Consider the following 239-nt stretch of genomic DNA (forward strand, 5'->3'; position numbering starts at 1 on the left):
GGCCAAAGGTTAAGTGCTTTGTTATCTGGACAGGTAAAGCCACAGCAGGCGCTAGCACTAGACATTAACTACGAACTACAAGTCTTAAACTCATGCTGTACATCTGTGTGTAACCTACGCAAAGTTGTAAACATGATGCCTAGCCGCTCCGAGGCCCGCTGCAGGATCTAGGCTGTAAAGCACGTGCCCCTGCGGGCACACCAAGGCAGGTTTTTCACACTATGGGAGATATTTTTGGG

Source organism: Cariama cristata, unplaced genomic scaffold (assembly GCF_000690535.1).
Source record: "Cariama cristata isolate BGI_N322 unplaced genomic scaffold, ASM69053v1 scaffold25205, whole genome shotgun sequence".
NCBI classification, from domain to species: Eukaryota; Metazoa; Chordata; class Aves; order Cariamiformes; family Cariamidae; genus Cariama; species Cariama cristata.